The 23,971-nt window shown below is 34.7% G+C and overlaps 1 protein-coding gene across 1 annotated transcript in view; it reads left to right on the top strand.

Annotated features, from left to right (window-relative positions):
• The window catches only part of LOC142974073 (phosphatidylcholine:ceramide cholinephosphotransferase 2-like), a 149,158-nt gene that overhangs the window by 35,627 nt on the left and 89,560 nt on the right, over positions 1 to 23,971 (top strand). The window lies entirely within an intron of this gene.

The raw sequence follows: 23,971 nt of genomic DNA, 5'->3' as shown, positions 1-23,971 counted from the left end.
ATAACACTATTGAGCGGTCAAAAAAGTATAATATGACTATTTTAAATGCTTGGTGCAAAGCTAATAAAATAAAGGATATTTTAAATTTAAATTTATTGTTTATCGACAACCGAATAGCTATCGAGATATTTTAACGAATGACTAATCAGCGCCCCTAGCGTGTTCGATAGGCACAATTTTTTGAAATGAATATTAAATAACAAACTTTTGATACTCTGTAGTACCGCGCATAAGTTATCTCGCGAAAGTATTAAATAACCTTTTGGAATCACTTTCTTCCTTTCAAATAAACCTTAGAAACCTTTTCAAAGATTCAAAAAATTCCTTCCAAAATGTTAACATCTCAATATAAGTATACAAATGATAGTACACAAGTTACAATGAACTGTACACAAGCTTAGCAGTCTGACCACGACGTGTGAATGCAGGTCAGACGGTTTACGACACAGCCTTATTGGAGCAGTCGTAGTGACTGGATAACTGTGCCGCTAATATAGGCTGTAGAGCAGACACCATTGTTGGAGATTAGGTCAATGGTTCAGGGATGAGTATTTAGTTTCGTCTAGCGGTTTGGGAAAGTCTGTTGATCTATGTATATGTTGGGTTCGAGTTTTGAATGTATAGGGCTTACTAGTTAACGTTCTTGTTTGATTTTTGGGATAAAAACTATCCTCTTTTCGGGATTTAAACTCTCTTTGTATAAATTTTATCAGATCGGTTCACTGGTTTAAGCACGTAGAAGAGGCGGACAGGGAGTATCGATAATAGAAATTAACATTACTTACAAAAATAATTCAATTTATTTACAATAACCAAATAAATTATTCATCGACACTAGAAATTGTATTTGTAGAAAGAGAGAAAAAAGGCAGGATAGCTACTGGTTCAAATATCGGTAGAAACAACAAAGTAGGTACCAACATATTTCGCAAATATATTTCTCGAATCTTGTAAAAAAAGACACAATGTTCTTTTTATAACAGTACGTTTATCAAAAGTAAAACCTTAAAATCGTGCCCGATACCTTGGACTTTGATCTATCACGATTTACTTTCACCCTACAGATCCACTTTTATTACAAGTAAAATCAGGCAATAAAACAGCAAAAGACTCATAAAAGACGAACCTAATTTATATCGACTGTGAAATTTTCGATTAAAAAATGATTACAATTTTTCGGAACGAATATTGTTAACGCAGCATCAATTTGTCGAAACAAACCTATAAGTCTTTAATATGGCATAATTACTGTTTATTAAATTGAGAATAACCGTCCATTTTGTACAGTCTGTACTAGTGAAAGACATTTAAAATTTACTACAAAAATAGTTCCATCGGCGTCCGCTAGAGGCGCTGATAAGATTTTAATACGAGATTTCTTGATAGCTAAAAGGCTGTTCACAGTCAATAGGGGTAGAATTGCGCTACCGTTTACCGTTTACACTAACGACCGAACTATATTCATCATATACGTATTTATAATTTCCATGTCACAATGTTAGTTACCGTACTCCTCCGAAATGGCTTGACCAATTCTAATGAAATTTTGTGAGCATATTGAGTAGCTCTAAGAATCGGCCAACATCAATTTTTCATACCCCTAAGTGACACTATTTTATTTTTATTTAAATGGCAATACAACATTTGCCGGGTCAGCTAGTCCAAATATAAAAATGTATCGTTTGTATTATCGTATTACAAACCTTCGTGTAAACTAATTACTTAAGATAGTAGAGATACAATCGGTATATTATATCTGTAGATGCATTAGCTGTATGTAAAGTGAGTTTTAACGAGCGCACGCGAGCTCGGGTCACTGCGCTCCGCTACCTCGGCTCAATTGTTCACTGTTCATAGGTACATATGTATATGTTTATATACTGTCTGTAGTGTGATGAATACTTTGATGAACTATGTGAGTCGTGTAATATGACGAGTAGCGGGACTATTTGATGATAAAGATTTACGATTACAAAACGTGACGATGACCAAAAAACAATCATTAGAAGTAATTTCAAATTCTTTCAGTTAGACAATAGAATAAAATTAAGTGAGGTTACTGACACTGCACCCTAGACTTTTTTAGATTTCTTTTTATTTTTAATTTGGTATTAAAAGGGACGATCGAGGGCCATCAAAAAACACTCGAATACATATGACGAATAATGAGGGATGAGGCTTAAAACTCATGTCATTTCAGTGTATGTTAGTCAGTCATGTTACTGGATTCAATTAGTGCCAGATTTGAATAACAGATTGAAAATCATGTCTTGGTTTTTCAAACAATTTTCGTAAAAGGCAAATACAGGTTTTCTTTATAATAGTATACTCTATGCGCTATTTTGATAGCTACAATCATTAAAATAGTCACTCGTTTTATTTGCAATCGCGAAGTCAATTCTCTCAAAAAATGACTTATACCAAGGTCTAACCCTCTCATTTCGAGAGGCAAAAGGTGCAATGATATTACGAAACCTAAACAAAGCTTACAACATAACACATTAAAAACTATTTAGTTAAACTCGTGTTAATGTTCATTATCATTAACTAAGTAGGTTGTAGCATGCAAAGGAGACATAAAAATATGACAAAAAGTTACTATAAAATTATAGTTCAGTCACATTTGATTATGATTATTACAATAATGATCTGTGTGGATTACTCACCGGCCTGTGATTTATTGGTAAGTTAAGTAACCTTGGGTGTAGACAATACACCGATGGAGACGATGGAGCTCCGCAGGACAGGATGATAGGGGTGCGAGTATGTGTCACCCTCTTAAAGAATTGTTGGGTATTTTGTTAACTCTCGCAAATATGTGCGTGATTTTTTATTTAAAAAGGTCGGTAGCATTCCGACCGTGAACTAGCTGAGCATTATATCACAGTGTTCGTGTAATACGTGTAAACAGTTGGCGTAGTCAGTTTCGTGTTAATATTTGTGACCACGGAACTGCCACGCCTATGTTTTAGCCAAATTACCTCGGTAACTGTTAGCTTGTAGAATACTGAAATATTAGCTAGTTATGTGAGTAAGCAAGTTTTGAACTTTTGGTAGCATTTCTGAATATGGACTGTTGATAAATGAACTATTTCAAGGTTTTTCCAATGTTTCTAACTTGCTATGTATTCTGAATAAGTCATGGAAGGTGGATTAAATGTTTACTTTGCTTTGCTTGATGTTCAGATTGTACTACTTGTAACTTCATAATGACGTCATGATTGTCAAAAATACCTGCTTTCAACATCATAACTACGTCATCAGACGTCTACAAAACCATTAAACATGGTTTCGAATTCCCGATTACAACATTTGTTTGTTTTCTTCTGGTTTCCCGCCCGTTGGGGATCGTACCTGAAACTTTTGCAGAGGCATTGATATTGTTTTGTCGAAGAGGAAGTTATTTTACAAGATCTCTACAAAAACTTTCTGCTGAAGATTTCAATCCTAGACTAACCTAGGTTGTTGTTGAGACGTTCAAAAGTAGCGATGTTGAAATCGTTTGTTTACCTACCATTCCTATAAAAGTTCAGTGTATTCCAATTCTCAATAAACTTTTAAATGAGAGGGTATTTGAATATTCAGTGTTCTGAGTGAAAGCTCTAGAGAAATCTCCAGTAATCGTGTTTGGACAACGTAGAGTTGAACCTCACTCAATTGTTTATTTTCAAACATTTCCAAAACAATAGTGATAAATGTGGAGTGTGTATAGTGCAGAAAAATACTGTAGTAAGGCTTAGTTACATCTAAGTAGTTTTTCAAATTTCATATATCTAATAATTTTATAAATGTGTGCAATTTATTAGACCTTACACAAGTTTCTTACCATCCGTCTTCAAAAATATCGTATTCTATACTATAATTAGTAAAATAGATTAATTTCGGAAAGGAATGTAGAAAGAAGCTTTTAAGAAGCGATTCAACAATTAAACACCATTTCAAACAATATAATCTATATTCCAACTACACCCAAACGTCATAATCGCTACGGCCTTAAAGAATTAGCGTCCCAACCCGTCAAATATTTGACGGCACTAATACCACGGCTGCAGAGATTATAACATCAGCGAAGGCTTCAGGAAGTGAGTGACAGTTCGCAAACAAAGCGAGGTGGCCGACAGAATAGCAGTTTGTACCTGTATTATGAAGCTGCTGATGAGAGGAAACAGTTTGGGACAGTTTAAATATTGTATTGGAACTGGTATGATAAAGATTTGTTTCTATATCTTAATTTATTTCATTATGTGTTGGTAAATCAGTATTTATACACAAAAATAAGTTGCAGCAATCTTTCTTTCTTGTGGATGATCAACCTGGAATATAAATTGTATAAGCTGCCCAAAGAGCGAAAATTAAGCGGCAAATGTGTGGAATGTGGAAGATTGCAATAAAAAAGTTGTCTGACTTTTTGCATGTCTAAGCAATAGATCTGACATTGGCTGGAATATCCAAAATTATCTGCCCCGTCTGCAGTCGTCTTTTCAGAACAAATTTTGGCTTCGTTAGTTCTCAAGCAAGGCAACCAACATAGCCTGGTTGATATCACAAAATACGGTATAGGGAACTATATATCAATACATAGGTGCCAAAACTTTATTCTTTCTGGGAATCCTTCAACAAAAAAAAATCTAAAACATAACCTAACAAAACATTTAATAACTTGTGCCCCTGTCTTTAACACTAAAACTCACTTCAAACTTATCCAATTTGATAAGCTACCCATTATTGTTATGAAAGAGTACATTTCAGCGTGTTGTGTTTGGCAACAACACACGGGTGCATTTAGAGGTGAGGTGCCGTATTTTATGACTAAATCGTGAGCGTTTTTTTTAATGTCGCTGAATTATTTGTGGACTTTTCAGTGACGTCCTTTAGCCAATGAGTGTTTTCTTCTTTTCTATTATGTACGTACTTATAACACTTCAAATATATTTAAAAGGCGATGGAAAATGACTGATGAATGATTAGAAAATTATTTTTACTAGCATATTATTATTGTGTTACTGTTGGATAAAAGCCTCTTTATAAATTTGTATGTGTGGTTTTTCTTCGGTTGTCTGTATCTACTCTGCGTTGCACCTGACAAGCATGTTTCTGTATCTATATCTTTTACGAAGTCTATTTCTCGGAATTAGAAAATAGTTACGATTAACTGTTTTTGTATCCACCATTAAAGCAATTTGTAGCGAAGTGAAGCGATTGTGAGGAACGTAGCAAGTGGCCTTATTGGGCTTTTGTCTACCGTTAAATTAGTAGGAGGACTACTAATTTAACGTGTGTACATTGTAACTAATTGATTATATTATAAAAGAAAAATGCTTTCTACATCTTAATTGTCGCTAGTGATACTCTCAGTTCATAACTAGGTTAATTAACTACAATACCTTTCAACCCTCATCTAATAAAGGTATCTAACAAAAGATACCTTTGTCAGGTATCAAGACAAAGTAGATAGGTGTACGAGAGCCCTCAGCGAGAACAGATCGGTGTCAAGGGGCCCGCGGTCCGGCGGGACACATTCACTCGCTGTTGCTGCCCAGTGTAACACCTTATATGGTCTGTTTTTATATTAGGACTTTGATATAGTATTGATTGACTATATTGTATAAATATATTTATAATTGGTCTGTTTCAACATTTTAATTAAATGGCTCATGCCTATGACTGGCAATTAAACGAGGGTAGCATTAGAACTTTGTGTCCCATACGTTCGAAAATTTGATGGTTACGGACATTAGATTTAAAAAATAATAATCTATAGAGATTAGCAACGCTTAGGTATAATTAAACCTTGACATTGTTATTATGAAAACAGAATTATGAAGTAAGAAAACTTATAAAAATAAGGAAAGGCAATATTTTCATCAACTAATACATTTTTCTTTTTGTTGCAGGTATGTCCGAGCATCAGTGCTGTACCAATATCAGGTATTTAATATAAGTAGATTATATTTAAATATAAGATTCCTCGTTTACTATTAATAACACAAATGTCGAAACGCTCGCTTGTTTAGCTTCGATAATATCAACTAACCAACATTTGATATTTAGAATTACTCGAAGGAAGTAGTTTTTGCAATACACCCTAGGCGGTACCTAATAAATTTATCGTATAAAATTAATGTCTCGGTAATGATAGGAAATAGCCGCAATATAATTATTTAAATTATGTATCTTACAAAGTAAATTAATTACAAATAAAGGTAATTAGTGCTTATCGCTGTCGAAAAGTCGAAAAATAATACGACCTGTGCCTCGATTCTCTACAACTATCGACTACCGACAGCCGAACTGTCATAGAGAAATTTTGTATGAAAATCTGATCAGCGCCTCTGACGGGTGTCGTAGGAAACATTTTGGCAGTACATTCTAAATGTCAAAATTTCGATGGCTAGCCGGTTGTCGGTAGTCGATAGTAGTAGAGAATCGGGTACTTTAAAGAAGGTGTTTAAACTTAGATAGTATCTATGGCCATCAAAATGACGTGGGTAAATGTCTTAGTACATTTTTCAAAAACTGTTTATTTTTCAAATTAAAAGGAAATGAATCCAATACTGAGGCAGCACATAATTAAATTATTATTTATACTCTATTTTATAATGAATAATTCAATTAAACAAAAATGGTAACACACCCCACCATACAGGCTTGCCTAGTGAGGAGACTACGGAATGTAACTAATAGTATTACCTCAGCAATACACCAAATGTTCTTAATAGTTGTAAGATAATAGTTATAAGTAATGTTTTCTTCATTTTTAATATAATATTGACTTTTCGACGATGGACCAAAGGAGTAGTTCATAAAAAACGGTAGCAACAATAGCAGCATAATATCACAACTAGTTATCTATATCTATACTAATCTATACTAATATTATAAAGCTGAAGAGTTTGTTTGTTTGAACGCGCTAATCTCAGGAACTACAAGTCCGATTTGAAACATTCTTTTAATGTTAGATAGCCTATTTATCGAGGAAGGCTATAGGCTATATAACATCACGCTACGGTCCTTAGGAACGGAGTAGCAACGAAAAATGTTACAAAAACGGGGAAAATAATTATGACCCATTCTCTTCTATGTGACGCAAGCAAAGTTATGCGGGTCAGCTAGTAACTTATGTTTTCTTCTTTTTTAATATAATATTGACTTTTCGGCGATGGACCAAAGGAGCAGTTCATAAAAAACGGTAGCAACAATAGAGCAGCATAATATCACAACTAGTTATTCGTTATAGTGAGTCACTAGGGCCTAGTACCGGTGGGACGAGTCGCGTCGTCGTGTGCTGCGCCGGCGCCGGTCGCGTCTCCGCCCACACTTTCGCCGCGCGGTCACGGTCAACGTGCGCGTGTTACGTCATCAACGCTACACTGATGATGCTTTTACTATATTATAGCTTTTGTTGTTTAGATTTCGATATATTCTGTATGACAAAATGTATTGGCGCAGAAAATATCTGTCGAATTCGATTTCTTTAGCCTCTGCCTGCACCCACGAGAACTTTTTTTCTAAATTATTCTGTTGTAAATTTCTATTTTCGAGTTGTTTTCTTTTCTTTCTTTAAAAAAGACAACTCCCGCACTATGAAATGCTCTTGTTTTGTTATTTAAGCTTTGAAATTCTCATGATTGCAATGAATGAGACTTTAAAACCTACATAGGCCTTGTTTATTTATATTGTAGATTATGTTGTATCTTGCCTTCACTATCTATAGTTTTTTGTGTTTGGCTGTTGTATAATCTCCTAGAGAAAGAGACAACTGTACAAAAAGGTCGCATCATAATTTTTCCTAAAACTTTATATAAAAATGTAAAAACACTTTCTTTCAAAATTATTTTACGATACACCATAACAAAATCCAATAGACATCAGTCTCGCTTTCGATAAACTAAAATAACATTCGTGTAACACTTCAATTTAACTAATTATAATTACGTTAATGAATCGTTATTAGTGACAGCTAGTGTTTGTTATTTTGTCATACATTTATCTAATAACAACGGTTATTTGGGTATGCGTTAATGACAACGCTATAACGTACATTTGATTAGAACAATTTATTAAATACTAGATTAAGGCTGTGACTTATCCTGTCTGCTTTTTTATCACAAAGTGTAACATAAGGTTGATCCTAAGTACTTTTTTGACATTAAATAGTTATTTATGGTTAATCCTAAGCCCTTTTAACTTTCCTTATGCTACATTCTATGAAATACAGTTTAGTGGTTTATTTATTTATATATTTATTGTTTGGGAAACGAACTGCTAATAAAAAAAAACAATATGGGTTAACTGCAATAATTGCAACTTAATCCAAAACTGTTTCCTCAAAGTGTTTAGCGTTTAAGGCTGACAAATAGGCTTTTGCATTAATTATATTTATGCGGATATCAAGGGAATAAAAAAGTCCTCATAGACATCAATTTTTATTTCTCGACAGTGCAATTAGTTAGGAACCTTTAATAATTTACATACTAAAATTATTTATGCTTTAAAATCCGTTTCAAAAACTAAAAACCCAATACAACTCTAGTTTTAGCTTTCGCATTTATAATTCATCGAAGTTATTTATAATAGATCGAATTAGTACAACTATTTATACATTTTTGTGTACGTTTGCAGAGTAGGTGGTATCCATGAAACATTAATGTATGCGTATCACGCGTGCGGCGTGTCGTGAGTGCTGTGACTATTTCGGTACATTCCAATGAATCGATAGTTTTTGACCTTATAAACAATGGAGTAACGTCCTGTGAATAACTTGTCGTACCGCTACCATTGCGTCGAGAGGTCGTGAGTTCGATTTATTTGATCGATCCACAGTTGTTTCTTGTTTGGTTTTTCGTTGTCTCCCTTGTTTGTATGTTTGTCAAAATCCCCGTGATACAAGAGCTATTCTTATTGCGGGAGCTATCTTTAAAAGAAACAAACACGTTATTGTTATTGTTGTGCGCGCGTTGATGTCCTTTTTAAGTAGTTTGTTTGCATTGTAATTACTATTAACTACATCACTTAGGTTTAGCTTAGGATATTGATTCAGTTGTGTGGTTAATCGACGTGCAGGTAGATGGTGTATGTGATATATAGATTAAAAAACAGCTATAACTTATGTCTGATAATACTAAATTACCAAACGGGTTTTAAACGCATTGAAAATCTTAAGGTTTCAATACCTTATTTTCTGGCCGATGTTTCACGGGCTGATACTTACTTTACTTTATATAATGTTGGACTCATGTAATAGGGGGCTAGCAAACTACTTGATTAGCGAGAACCTTAAGTGAAAGCTCAAAAGCACTATGCACGTCTTGAAAAGTGAACCTGAGACTAAGGCCATGGAAATTCATACTCTAGAGTCCATCTTTCTCATCATCCCGGATACCAAGATAAGGAGTGGCAATTTTGATCCTAGCGAGTCAAACAAAATGTCTAGTGTATTTGTACCGTACAAATGACCAATTGCCACCCGTAGTAAGAAGACATCTGTGCTTGATAAAGTGTTATATAGAGCCTTGGACTTTAATAATAAGTTATAGTTTAATGCCCATTGTAGTGCAGATCACGTCATGTCGTAGGAAATTCTTAACTGAGAGGTTAATGGGCGACTGAACAGAATTCTACGACTGTACAACTGCAGTGACCACACAAAATAGATGATACAGAAGTATTGTACGGATTTGTTTCGATTGAATTGACTCCATTGAGACCTTTGCTATTTTGTAATAACACATAATATATGTAGATATGTGAAAAACTATTGCTCTTTTGAAAACATCACAACTTAAGTTGTAAAGAAGTGCCACGCAGATTCGATTTTTAGCGCTTGCTCTAGTAAAATTATGGTTTTACGAATAAAACTTCAACATATCTTTAATTCCTTTTTAAATGTTGCTTAAACATTTAAATGTTTAAATATTTAATTCCAATAAGCTTAAACAATAGTCAAACTTAAAATCATATTTAGTTTACAAAACTTTTTAAATGGAACAACTCCTTATCCTGAATCGTCAACTATAAGTTCACCGTATAGACAAACTTCTGTACATAGATATTTCTTGCGTAGACTAGATGTCCTTGGCCGCGCCGCCCTCGGCTCGTATTGTTTACGTCCGGTACAACAGCACTCGCTGACACAACTGACGCACACGCTTTGCTTTACAATTACACTGATTTTACTGCCCTGTGCCCTATTTTGTAGAGTGTATTAGTGACACACTCATTCATACAAAGTCTGGTGTCCTATTTTAGCAGATTAAGGGTTGACTTTTGAAAACATTGTTTAATCGCGGGTGTTCAACTACCTTGTAACTGCCTCTGTGGCGCGGTCGGTAGTATATGCGACTGCCGTGCGAGAGGTCTCGTATTCGAATCCTGGGTCGGGCCAAAAAGTATTTTCTGAGATTTTCTGTTAAGAATTTCTTAGAGATTGCCCGGAGTTGGGAAGTTGAGGTTGAAGACCTCCGTGCCTCGGAGAGCACGTAAAGCCGTCGGTCCTGCGCCTGACCTTTCACTGGTCGTGTCGGTTATCCGTCCCACCAGACTATGAGAGTGATGGAATAGAGAGTGAACCTGTGTATTGTGCACACACTTGGACACTATAAACAAAGTCCTGCACAGATGGCCAGTTTCAATGAAACTGACCGCCGTAGCTGTATATCGGCTAGGAGGACATTATAACTGTCTAAATAAACCCTAAAGAATTCAATTAAACTCTACCTCTATTAGTAACTTTGGCGTAAGTGAGTTACCGACATATATAGATGATGAAACTCTCACATATATTATATCAGTAGGATTATATTCAGATAGTCAGAGACTGTCTTACCTTCTAATATTCGGTTTTGCTTGTGTTGAAACTTTAAAAAAATACAAATAAAAGACACAAAATACAACTAGAAACTATTACTTTAGGGAGCTGAGTGAAAATGTATTTTATCGAACCTTCACCACGCAGTGACAGTAGCACAAAACCACAGACTTACCGGCTTTCATTATGACTACTCCGCTACTATACGTCGTAGCGTGATTTTATTTTACAAAACATAATTTTACCTAATTCGATTGCTAGATTTCCAGCTATAAAGACTAGTTGCGACAGCGTGAGCTTTTCCGTCATCTTTTTATACAAGCTTGTAACCAATTGAACAAACAAACAACAAACTGCAAATTGCACAAATTGCACACAGCAATTATCACGAGCAGTTACAAAATTCACGCACCATTTTTCATACCCTCTAATAACCTCAATCAAATCTCAATTTACCAACGACTGCTCTATTTGACAAACAATATTCAGATGTACAAACACATCTTTTATAATACTCTTGCGCAGACGATATTGTAAAGCCTGTTGCAGACAGTTGACGTAACACACGCGCAAACGTTGCATCAATCCGTACTATGGGAAGTAAATATAGGTTTTGCACTCATTTTACTATGTTTGAATAGATAATTGCGTGGCACCTTTAAATTACAATTTGTTTTTGATTTTATGTTACCTTTTAAGAGGCTTCCATTACAACTGATTGCTTCGGGTCTGGTTGTACTTTGTCAAATAACGGTATTTGTATATTTGTAAAAGCTCCCGCGACATTTACAAAAGCAATTCTTAGTGCGGAAGTTGTCTTTAAAGAAATAAAATAACAATAAATAAATAAACTCTTGACTACTTTAATTTCAATAACTTTTTATTTCTATGGAAGTACGGATATTCGTTACTTCTTCTTCTTATCGTATGGTTAGAGGTCAACCTAGTGTCAAAGTTGTTCAAGCCGCCCAAAGGCCTTTGACGTGGCTTAACGACTGTTATCTTAATTGACAACAACCGGGACCGACTTTTTACATGCCCTCCGAAGCACGGAGACGCCCTGTTCAAATACCACTATGCGGTCACCCATCTACGGAATGACCGCGCCAAGGTTTGCTTAACTCACAGATCGTTTACCGACCGGTGAGCGCAACTGGCTACGGGTTTACTGACTTACTGACTTAACTTATTCGTTACTGACTTTTAGGTATAGACTGTCAGCATTCTTGCTACGAAATTTAACATGAAAGTAATAGAACATCGATAATCAAATAAACTATTTATATCTTTAAAAGTCATTCCTTAAAGTGCTGTAATTATACAAGCGAGTTAAATCTTGCCCATCAGTTATTTTTATGAAATGATGTAATAAAGCCTTCATGCCGCAAATGTAAAGTAATAACAAATATACAATACGTAAAAGGTTAGCACCTCATTCAATATACAACCCTTTACAATAACAAAGCCAGACAATAAACAGTTAGTGATAATCTCAACAATAGCGTTGAGATAAATCTCTCCTTATCTCGTTATCTCAAACTGATTTGTAGCGCAAATACTCGTTATCTGTGTGCATTCACATCACGGGATGTCATTCATGGAGGTATTAGAATATTTGTGGAAGATTTCTGTGTAATTATTTCGTAATACTGTGACAATATCACGTCTTATTGCGTTTACAATGGTTATTTTAAACTGAGGAATTTAATTAAGAGTATACAGATTTCATTCTCTGTATCAAGAAAAGACAACTGTGAACTGTATACAATAAGTAATTAGCTTATTTTTTAACTCGGATTTTTGAGTTAAATGTAATCTCAAAAGACTTCTAGCCGTGACGAAACAAACGGTTTTCTTCTTCTTCTTCTTCAACCTTTTTTTTTTTTTAATTTTTTTTTTTTCGTCAGGGAAACCAATCGGGGTCGCTGTAAGTCGACCCACCGGCTAGGTCCCCGTCGCACTGGGACTGCGCAAACGGGGTATGTGGTCCGCCGTAGAGCCCACTAAAAACCTGACGAGTGTCCAACCGCTTCCGCAAAGACGTGCGCTGGGATAACCGCAATAAGCTAGTACCGCAAGACGCACGCCATGCGCGGCTCGCCCCCCCTAGGGGGGCCCTACCTTGGGTGTCAACCTAGTGTCAAAGTTGTTCAATCCACCTCAAAGGCCTTTGACATGACTTTGCGACTGTTATCTTAGTTGACAACAACCGGTACCGACGTTTTATGTGCCCTCCGGAGCACGGAGACGCTTAATTCAAATACAACTATGCGGTTACCCATCTATAGAATGACCGCGCCAACGGTTGCTTAACCCCACAGATCGTTTACCGACGGGTGAGCAGTGAGCACAAATGGCTACGAGCGCCTGCTACCGCCCCTTACACTTCTATTACTCTGTCAACAGCTAAACTATAAAAGCACTTACTCGGTTCCTGTACAGTCATTACCCAGAAATTACCAAAGAATGTAGTTTACCTATATTGTATAAAATATTGCTTTATTTCGTAGTAACAACAGTGTAAGGCGAATTTGTATATATTTGACTCAACCTTGTAAATTGTAAACATGGACATAGTACGTTTGTTTTTGCTAATGGTGTTCAAATTATATATGTTTAGAGGCCAACAACAACCATACTATAGTCCCACAACTTGGAGGGGAGCCTTGGTATGCACGATTTATGTAGATTTTAGTAGAGAATTCAGTGTATTTCGAAAATAAAGTAGTAATAAGTTGGTATACCAAACAGTTCACTGTAAGCTGTATAAGCCCTGGGGACAATTATATTGCAAATTGTACATTTCGTGTACATTCGCCAGCAAAGAACTTTGCATACCAGACATTCTATTAAGTTGTCTTATTATAGTCGTGGTTTAACAAGGTTATAGACAAATATGGTTTGTAAAGAATAAAGATGAACATGAATTATTTACCAAAAACATGATTACCTTGCAATTGACAAGGAAAAACACCTTCCGATATAATTTTCTTAAGATATTCACTATTGTACTTAAAATGAAAAGACCCAAATTTTGACTAAAATATATATTTTTAATCTTTGGTATAAGCAAGTATTTCTGTGGGTAAACTACCAACAAAATTTTGTCTACAATACCTTCTAGATTAATCTCGCAAATTGCTTTTATTTCCAACCAGCAAAAAAATATATTCACATTACGATATCATGAAAAATCTGTTTTAAATCTACTCGCAAATGACAAATTACTACTAAACACACGCAATTTGCCAAAATACCTCATATTACTACAATCATATTTTTATCTTTATCATATAATATCCGAATTTAATGAAGCATATATCCGACATCCATTGTGTTTCCTATCTGAAGGTTATCGCTATCATTCGGATATCAGACGCTACACCAGCTAACCGTAAAATTAGATCATTTGGAACAAAATCATCAGTAATTCAGTAAGTATCTATGTTTAAAATCATTTTTTTATCCAACAATAGAATTCATAATAATATAATGATACTTTTTTCGTATAATAATTTTGACAAAAAATATGCCAGGAAGCGCAAAAGCCTTGATAGTAATCGTGAAAATTACTGGCCGTGTATATTCTTTCAGTGCGCAATTTACTTGAGTGACTGGCTTCTGGTATTTTGCTATTATTATTTCTGTGATTTAAGGCTTTGAATGAAAAAAAAAGATCAATTAACATCTGATTTAAGCCTTGTTTTTTCAGCTACGAATTCTAAACCATGCCTATGGGTTTTCTAAGGCGATGTTTGTTTTTTATTGTTGTTTCCAATCAAAGTAGATACCGAATTTATTTTTGGAGCTGGCCCAATTAATTTAAATTAGTCCTCGACTCTCAATTGGCCAGCATGGTGGACCCAAGGCCAACCCTTCCCTTATTACGGGAGATCCTTACTTTAGGATTTTTGGATTTATTATTTATTATCGCTTCAATGATTGTTTTTTTACAGACTTATAAACGATGATCATATTTTTTATCAGGTTTACAGTACATACTTATAAGCTATTACTTTTTCAACAAGTCACCTTAAAGCATGCATATTTTATGTACAACATTCAATAATGAAAAAGTCGATACGAAGGAATACTCGGTAATTAGAGGCTTCATAATTATATGCTTCTTCAGTGGAACCATGACTTCATACACTGAAGGTCAATGGTAGGCAATAAACTCCTTCGTAATTGTACTTTTTCTTCAATAACATTTTAGTACTTGACAATATTCACAAGACCCTTGCTTATACTCCTGAGAGAGAAATTGACTGATTAGTCATTGCATTTACTTCAAAGAAAAGTTTGTGGTAGTTTTTATCTACCATTCGCAAAAAGCTTGAAGAATATTGTTTGAAGCTTAGTGGTTCATCAGGGTTATGGGGTTGATTTTCTTAAGGAAAATCATTTGTATTGTATTTCGGGCAACACTTTGTGGCAGACATAGTAATTTAATTCTTAAAACAGAAGTTTTTAAGCCAAAGAAAACCAAAAGGAACGAGTTAGGGCAGACGTATACACTACTAAATGTGGCGTAAATAGTAGAAATCTTCAACCAAATTCATAAAATCTTTACTTTAACGGCTACTTGGTTTCTTAGCCATAATGTGGCTCGTAAAGCTCATAGAACTGTAGTACGTAAGCAAATGGAACCGATGCCAAATTCGATCATAAGTATTACGTATATTGAGAACAATAATACCACAGAGGACGGAGGGCAGCGTCTTGTATTTTAAAATTTAATGTACCTGCATAGTGCATACGTAAGAGTTCAATAGCGTGAAGTTATGTTTATACTACTAGTGGCCTGCCCTGGCTTCGCCTGTTTTAAAAAGTTATTTAACAAAAATAACCTTTTCATATTTCACACATACACCATCCTTATAAATCACCCTATACATTGTGTAGTTTTAAAGCATACATACATACAGACATAGGGACAGACGCGGGAAGCGATAGTAGATAGTGATAATGAAGAAACTCCTTAAGCAAATTAAAATTACTTTGCTATTTGAGATACATATGATCACAATATCATTTTATTATCCTACCTGTTATTAGAAACGAGATTTTTTTTGTCAAAGTTCTGTTACTCTTTCACACAAACTACTGAAATATTTTGATAAAATCTGAATTTCTACCTTTTTAATCTGGAATTTGTATCCAAGTAAACACAGTCACAAGCTAGTTCTACTCGTATATTAATATTGAATCAAATTCTTTGTTCCCTCTTCATCTGAGCGCTCGCGCTGTATCCTTGGTTTATTTTTCGCACTGATTGACTCAGAAACAATAAGGCTTTATAAAAACAGGCTTGCAATGACCTCCAGCTTACCTTCAACTTTAGTATTTATATTTAAAGCCTGTTGCTTTTGTAAATAAAGTTGTATTATACAGATTCTTATCATTCCCGCTGGAATAAATATGCTGGCGTGATGCCGGCCTTATGACGTATCTCAGTTGACAACTAGTGAACTTCAACCTAATAGCAACTATGCAATACATTGCTGCTTTGACGTAACATGTTAATCACTATAAAAAAAGAAAAAAAACAATGTATAGCATAGTGGCCTGAAAATGATTTAATAGTTGTCAACTGCATAATATTTCGAAGCTTATTGCAGTCAAGAGGAAGTAGCAAATAAGTATCCGTGTCTAAAGGAGCACCCAAAACGACAGTTCTGTGCTAAGTCTAGCCACTATTTTTAGTCTACTAAATTATGTGATTGTTGTAGCAGGGAGACTAACCTGTTAATTGATTAACCATTTTAAAGTACTTAATCGCAATTTTTGGTGAAACTGGTCAGGAAATTCAGTCAGGATAAAATAGTCCAATACTAACTCAGGGAACGGGAATTAACGCGAACGCAGTCGCAGGCAACCTGTGCCGAAACGTTAGGCATTTTAAGGTAAAATGCGTGTTCGCGTTAATTCCCGTATCCTGTTACATATTAAACATGCAACGCGAGAGTTTAAAAGTTATGATAACTCAGGGAAGTTTGTAAGGATCGTAGCTAGGCATTCTTTGGTCCGTACCTATCCTTATGGGGAAAACGCGTAAAATTACGTATGTGTGTATTATTTTAGTAAGATCCAAACTTAAGTTATGAGCTCACACATGTTACATGCGCGGAAGACAACACTTCCTAGACAGTCATCATGTAAACTACTTTATAAGTTTACGACTACGACACATAATACACGTGCTTGGCTGTAAAAAACAAAATGACAGCGATAAATTACGTCATGATACAACCAGTTACACCCACTCGTTAGGAAATGTGAGGTAAGCTATGTTTGGCGAGGATTGGCCATAGATGGATGGGCATTTGGACGTTGTGTTTGTGATTTTGGAAAGATATCAAGTTGGGTTTAGTCGGGACTCGGGGCCTGCTAAAAAGTAAACGGTAAAGTTAAAGTCTTGGAACTGCTTAAAACAACAGCTCTGACGGTAGTTCGACACTTGACAATTTTTGGAAGTGGGGTTAAGTCTTTCAAATTGCACTTGGTTCTTGCAGAGAGTTAGTGAGGGTTAAACAATTTATGTACAATTACAAAACAACACCTTTTAAAACTCCAATTTTCATACATCTTGACGGTAAATAGTTTTACATAAAATTATGTTCTTGGGTGTTATCTACGCGTCTATAATTATAAACGAAGTTTAGAATCTGTCTCATCAAGTGGAAATTATAACCAGAGCTACAGCCTTCCTAAAATATTTAGTGTTCAATTAAAATTTGATAAAAAATACTCCTTAAAAAGTCAAATCAAATAGTTTCTCGTGAGCAAGCATCATGTGTCAGGTCATAAATTGCGTCATACGTTTAATGTTCATTTTCAAATGTCCAGCAAGTCATGTGAAACTTGTTATTTCAAATTATTTCTACTTAAAACTGATTTCTCTTCCATTGACATCTTTGACTTGCTGCATAACAAAGCTTGTGACACTTTCATCTCTCTGCTTTCATATTCTATCTTTTTGTTTTTGAGTTCAGAATCGTATTTTGAAGGTTTTAGTTTCAGCTATCTTTTCATCGTTAATGATTTTTTCAAATAAAACTTTACAAGAAATTCGAAACTTTGAATTCCGGTTTTAATAGTTATATCAAAAAAATATTTAAGAACGTAGGGCCCGCCGGTCACTGAATCCCTTGAAGGTCTGCAGATTACTTGGTCCTTTGGTTTAATCTTCGGATTTAAGTGACCCTCACCTAATGCTACTATATTAACTAATATTACCTGATTTCTATTTAAAAGCGGTTTCATTTTTATTTCACAAAGGTTTTATTCTCATACTTATTATTGGTAGCAATAAAACGAAGAGGATATTTGTGTAAAAGGATGTGACAAAACTTAATTAAAACTTAAATTTATTAATCTGATATTATCTTTGCCTACCAATTTGGCTTTATTGCAGGTATTTTATGTCACGGCAATCAAAAGGTCATGTTCAAAGTCATAATAAAACGTCATAATTGTCGGTCGCCGGTCATTGCAGCGAACCACCTGTTATTGATTCCAAGCGATACTTATCTTTATCACGTAAGCACGAGAATCAACATAATAGAGGGTTTTATGAGTATGAAGCGCTTATAGCCAGGTGCGCTCACCTTGGCGCGGTCAATCTATAGATGGGTGACCGCATAGTGGTATCTGAACCGAGTGTCTCCGTGTTTCAGAGGGCACGTAAGTAGTCGGTCCCGGCGGTGGTCCACTAAGATAACAGTCGTTAAGCCATGTCAAAGGCCTTTCGGGCGGCTTGAACAACTTTGACACCAGGTAGACCACTAACCATACGACAGAACAGAACCAAGGCCAGTAAAGACTAAGTGATAATGTTATATCCGAAGCACAAAAGTCTGTAATTCCAATGGATTACAAAGAACTTCTGGGCAGAGGAACTCATGAACAACTTTTTTGTGTCTACCAAGGAATCGTACCCATTAACTTGGTAGCAGTAGGCAGAAAAAATATATTAAACAAGTTCATACATACTACTATAATGCGAAAAGACTTTTCCCTCCACCTCCTCCCCTTCCCTAACATAATTAACAATATTCTCGTTAGTTTACTATCTTTTCTTTACACGAGTGACTAAACTGAGACTGCCAAAGGGGAGGAAAATACAAAAGTTAGGCATGATGAAAATGATAAAAATTATTTTGAGTTACCTATTCAATAAATACCTCTATAAACAGTGATTTACCAAGTAATTGCTAACCGATGTTCAATACCTAGTTCTAACTAATCACGGGAAGTTGGCCATTAAACAAGATGATCTTGCGATACATTATAAAGTATAATACATCACGCGCCGGATACACAGACACTATTATATACGTGTTTACGTAAACATTGAATATTATAATACATTATAATTATGTATTCGTGCTATTTCCTTTTACAAGTAATTTAGCTATATATTTAGCTTTTTGAAATATATTTAAAATGGTTCGAAAATCGGCGGAAATTTCCAAAATTGGATTCAATTTAAAATTAATTATTTTACCCGTAGTAACTTTTGACAAAAGTTTCAAAACATGAAATAAATCTGATATTATTTTGTGATCATATTATCATAATATAGTTTCGTTATTCTGACATGAATACACTAGCAGACGCGCCAAACATTTTTCCACTGAAACTTGGGTGCAGCATGTTCCACATCTTTTACAATCGTTAAATTATTATATTTTAGTTAATTTACAAAATATGGAAAAAAAACTATTTTCTAAATCTTTGCTTAATTATCACTCCATCTATCAATAAAAAAAATCATAAAAATCCATTCAGTACTTTGTCCTAAACAGCCAAACAAAATCTGCTTGTTCTATAAATGTAGTATTATTGCCCATCACCCACTAAGGTCACAACGAATTTTTCCAGCCTATTGCTACTTTGACCCTATCAGTGCATTAAGTGCGTAATGACGTCACTGACAATGACCGTGACTGGCTCACGATGACGTCACGAACCACTGAGGAACTAGTATAGTGAACCAGTGTGTATGATAATTACCATAATTTGATTGTAACGGAATTCTTGAAGCAATTGAAGCTAAATATACGGATGTGTAATAGTCTAGGCCTACAGACAGTAGCCTTCGTATTTCTTAATTGTGTGATGAATAGACAGTCATCTTCCTTGTCAGGCACGGCAAGGTTGATTTCTGCAATCTGGTGCCATTGCTTGTATCTGAATGATTTCCCGTGATTCTTTAAAAAGTAATTATGAATTGGCGCATTTTATGGTACAGTTTACAATTGTTCTTTTTTCGTAATTCTCATAATTCCTTTTTTTTAAGCATAGGTTTAAAAAACTGCTCATAACTCTGAAAACGTATGTTGTAAATATGGCTCTATAATAATCTGATTAAATAAATCAATGTGTATTGGTAGTCGTTATCCCATTCCCATCCCTCTCATCCCTTTGTTTGGTTACATGGAAAGGAAATGTTTAAAAACGTATAAGTATCTACTTATTCAGTCCTTTAAGTACAGCGAAGCAATAGTTTTTCAGATTGCAACTAATTACGTTGTTATTAATTAAATCGTTCGCATTACAAATCACTGAAACAATCATCTATTGTATTGATAGTACGATTAGATCATAGCTTCCTACACACGCCTTGATTCCACAAGCTCATGGAAGTTTCCTCAAACAGTTTTAATTAGAAGGCCATACTTACTTCGTTAGTATATTTCCTTCTATCTTATAGGTCTTTTTATATTTATATTAACTTCTTGCACGTGATACCCGTAGATGAAGAACGATAGCAGTATGAAAATACACCCCCGTTTCGTGCATTACCATGTTAATCCCAGGTAAAATGGGGCAAACCAGCGAGTTTTTTTATTACACATCACCAAACTCCAGACTTCTACTGAAACGTACTCTATATTAATAGGACGAGACCAAGATAAAACACATGTTCCCCTTAATTCCCGTATCCTAATATATGTATGTAAAACATCCAACGCGAAGGATTTAAAGCTATGAAGAAGAGACACATATTACTTTAAAAGTCGATCTAGACCATGGAGACAGTCAAGCGTCAAATCATATCTTTTAAGCAAATCTTCATTTTATTAAGGTTTTACAAGGCTGTAGTCATTATTCTCCAACCTTCCTAGACTAGTATGACCCAGTGTCGCCACCTGTTTCGTATGCCACGTTGCTCTCGCCACTGTCTCAAGGTTCCATATACTTGGTCATTTATACCCTCTACTTGTTGGACACATGATATATGAAGGCCGTGAAGGTTCCCGCCATTTGAAATTATTTTTCCTGATCATGTTTCATTTTCTGTGAGTGCGTTTAGCAATAGTCTTGTACCAAGGAGAATAGAATTGATCATTACAGAAGCGTTTGCTACCACTTTCGCCTATTGACTATTGAGCAAATATTTTTGCGACTATCAAATATATTTTTTTATTTTTATATTCAATGACAAGATAGACAAAAAATCTTTGTAATTTTAAAAGACAAACACTCATTAGTCGTTTGTTAATATTACTGAATAACGGTCCCTGGTCGCTCAAGATGTTTTAGGAATGTACTGTCTGGTTTTTTTTTTCGAAAACGATTTGCTTTCAGTGACTGGATACTGTAAAGCCCGTGATGATAAGTTGACGTTAGTCTAAACACTGAAATCGTTCTTGATCATTGAAAACATAATTTCGTTTCAGGCTTTATTATTAAAATCGAAAATACTCTCATAGGAAACCCTAGCCTGCATTATTGCAGTCACAGTTTTACTACCTATAATAACAAAGTATCGTAGTTTTACTACTACATATTTGTTTCATAACGATACTATTGTTTATTTTGGACGATGTATCGCCATTACTTAGTTGTAAGTATGTCGGTCACGTCCATCCTCCGCACCGCAGCTGCATAGGTTTTTTTCCGCAATTCAGATTGCTTTTATAAACAATGATGCCATAAACCATTACTCATAGATAATTAAGAACTACGCCTTGAATTGCTTACTGATTTAAAATAATTACTATAAGTCCAAGTCAATAACAGTAAAAAACTGACTTCTAATAAATTACATCTGAAAAAAGTGCATTAAAAATGAAAAGTAATGGTATGCTATTGTGATAACACTACTAATTGAAAACCTTACCTTACCTTTTAAATTTGTTAAAAAATTGTGTCTGTAAATGAAAAAATCCTAGCACATAGACCCATAGACTTACAGAGAGCAGTATTTTTTTTCGCTTGTTATCTAGAGTTTATTCCGTCACACGATGAGTTTTCTCATGAGCGTTGAGGTATATATAGGTTTGGATTTTTCTTAAACCACTGTTCAGAGTCAGGATAAGCTCAACATCCTAACTACAAATCCTGGAATTCCTTATAGACTTGCCATTATACTTCCGTCAATCATATCTTCAATCTAGTTGAAATTCAAGCAAAAGAAAAGACACAGAAATGATGAAAAAAGCAGAAGAAAAGTCTTCCTTGAAAAATCCACGTAGTCCTAACCTTGTTAACACAATGAATGAGGTTGAGTTAATCAATCAATCGAAGAGCAATTATCAGTTAATGATGTGCCACCCTTCCCACAATACAATGACAATTGATAGATGATGTAGAAATAGTACACAAGATTAACCTTAGTCGGTGGATTTAATTTTATTAATGGGCAAATTTCCGGAGGCAGGAATTATAGATATATGTTACATAATAATTTAGTTCTAACTCAATTCTTCTAATTGCTTACATTTGGCAGCCAGGTTTATGTTATTTTTTAAACTTATCGCGCCGTCTCACAATCCGTAGATATCCGACACTTGAACGATTTTACATCACAACCAACTATCGAAACTATCAACAGATTTTGTAAGAATTATCAGCGAGTTTAAAGTATTCTAAAATACATTTTTTTTATCGTTTCCATACTTAGTACAGATTATAGGGAAACGCGTTGCAGGACGTGTCTATCAAGTTAGTATCAGGAAATTCTGACAGCGATCGGAAATTGCTTGTTATTATTAGTAGTCGTGGGACTACATTATGAGACAATCTTACACCACTTAGATCCACTTTTTGAAGATAATATATTTTTGTGAAAACCAATCTTTCCAAAAAGTCATATTGTACCTATTTACTTTTAAAAACATCAGTTTAAATGATTAGTGAAATAGAAATAGATTATTGGCAGCCCATACTAATATTACGTGATTATGACAAAGTGAAAATGTGTTTCATTCTTCTGCTGTTACGTGGAAACTGCTGAACCGATTCGAATAAAATTTGGTAGGTTGATAGCTTTCATTATTTAGCACAAATTATTCCGCGTACAGGTATGAACGTGTAAGTAATATTTTTTCTCAGAATCTTGACAAATTACCCATCGATTCAATAACAAGTTAGACTTTAACCTACATACTAAGGGTCAGAGTGTCTGTCCGTGTGTCACAGTTGCGGGAAGTTGGTTCAAGGGCTCGCGCTGAACGTTTTGATCGCTTTTATTGCGTTCAAACACGTCATCCGTGAGCTTGTATCGTTTATGATAGGTTGTGTTTGGACATATGAGGTAACTATGTAGAACATGTACAATATTGTTTTCTGAGTGCCTAATTCCTATTGGTATTATTTGTATTGGTCTTTTTAATAGTGACACTCTGCTTAAAATATTCATTGTTATAGTTAAACAAGAGGAATTTAAGAAGCTAGATAATATTTAAGGATTATGTGTGATATGTGTGGATGGTCAACGTGTTATAAGAATACGAGATTTTTCATTTGTAAAAATATATTTTTAGTCAGTGCTGCAAAATCGCTCAATTTGCAAATTATGTTTATTTATTAAAGCTGGCAAATAATCTTTTTACTTATTCGTTAAAAATATTCTATATATTTTACTCTGTAATAAAATCTTTCTAGGCGAACGAAGTCACGGGCAGAAGTCGTCAGCAGATTGTCATGTGATTCTTGTTTATGAAAAAATATCTTTACGTACATGTTTCATTATTTTATTAACGCACAGTAATCATTTACTTTACAATTTAATAGCGTACATCCATCTGTAGTAATATTACTTTTGGCAATCATCCAACACTTTTATTATAAACATACACTCTCTTTATAATATAATTAATTTAAGCCTGCGACTTCTCTCGCCTTCGTTATAGAAAATTATAACGTATGTCC

Source organism: Anticarsia gemmatalis, chromosome 7 (assembly GCF_050436995.1).
Source record: "Anticarsia gemmatalis isolate Benzon Research Colony breed Stoneville strain chromosome 7, ilAntGemm2 primary, whole genome shotgun sequence".
Taxonomy (NCBI): Eukaryota; Metazoa; Arthropoda; class Insecta; order Lepidoptera; family Erebidae; genus Anticarsia; species Anticarsia gemmatalis.
Note: the sequence above shows the minus strand (reverse complement) of the source record. Positions and strands in the feature narration are given on the sequence as shown.